The sequence below is a fragment of the Chlorocebus sabaeus genome, chromosome 13 (assembly GCF_047675955.1).
Source record: "Chlorocebus sabaeus isolate Y175 chromosome 13, mChlSab1.0.hap1, whole genome shotgun sequence".
Taxonomy (NCBI): domain Eukaryota; kingdom Metazoa; phylum Chordata; class Mammalia; order Primates; family Cercopithecidae; genus Chlorocebus; species Chlorocebus sabaeus.
Window position 1 is genome coordinate 21026124 of NC_132916.1, and position 1487 is coordinate 21027610.

Below are 1487 nucleotides of genomic sequence, written 5' to 3' on the forward strand. Positions count from 1 at the left end.
TATTAAACTCTAACAACATTTTCAGGAAATGAAAATCTCAAACAATATATCTCATTTGCACCCTTCCCCAGGGGCTACAATATTTAGATAGAATCTAAACATGAAAATATCTAGGCATCATAGTAGTAGAGGCATATCATTCAGAAATATGGAGGTAAATGCCTGAAGGGGGGGGAAAAAAACCCAGCTCAAATGTTTGAGGTTTGCCAGTCTTGCTACTGGTGAGCAGGATTTGGAATGGAAATGGTGGCACAAAGAACATAGATTTGGGAGGATAAACCTCGCAGTACAATTTTGCTTTTTAAACAATGTGCCTTTATTCCTTTAACAATAATAAAGGTTCACTTTTTAAAAGGCAATATAAATAATCACATTAACAATTTAAAGAAACACCATATATTATTCTATGTACAGAAAAAGCATTTAATAAAATTCAACATCCAGCCACGTTAAAATGTCCTAGAAAAACAAGATTATAAGATAATTTTCTTAACTTGATAAAACACTGATATGTTTGGATCTGTGTCCCCACCACATCTCATGTTGAACTGTAATCCCCCCTATTGGAGGTGGGGCCTGATGGGAGGTGACTGGATCGTGAGGGTGGTCTCATGAATACTTTAGCACCATCCCCTTGGTGCTGTTCTCCTGGTAGAGTTCTCAGGAGATCTGGTCATTTAAAAGTGTATAGCACCTCCCTCTTCTCTGCCTCCTGCTCTGGCCATGTGAAGTGCTTGCTATTCCTCTGCCTTCTGCTCATGATTGTAAATTTCTCCCCAGAAGCCAAGTAGATGCCAGCATCGTGCTTCCTATACCGCCTGTGGAACCATGAGTCAATAAAAACTCTTTTTTAAAAATATATTATCCAGTCTTAGGTATTTCTTTACAGTATTGCAAGAACAGACTAATACAAAGACATTTACCATGAACCTACAATAAATATCATCATATTAATAAAACATTATTGAGCATTTACTGTCAGGGAATAACAACCCTTTGAGATACATTTATTATACTCATTGGCATATGAGTATACTGAGGCACAGAAACATGCGTTAACTTAGCCAACGGTTGCATAAGGAGTAAGTGGCCAAGCCAGGATTTAAGTTCAGGCTGTCTAGATCCACCACCCACACTGTTAAGAGCTAAACTATACCATCTTTCATATCGAAGGAAAGTTAGAGTCACACGCTTTGACATCACAAAAAAAGCAAGGATGCCCGATTTCGCAGCTTCTACTTAGCATTACGAAGCTCCTACAGGGTGTGGTATGAAAATAAAAGGCCGGGCGCGGTGGCTCAACCCTGTAATCCCAGCACTTTGGGAGGCCGAGACGGGCGGATCACGAGGTCAGGAGATCGAGACCATCTTGCCTAACACGGTGAAACCCCGTCTCTACTAAAAAAAAAATACAAAAAACTAGCCGGGCGAGGTGGCGGGCGCCTGTAGTCCCAGCTACTCGGGAGGCTGAGGCAGGAGAATGGCGT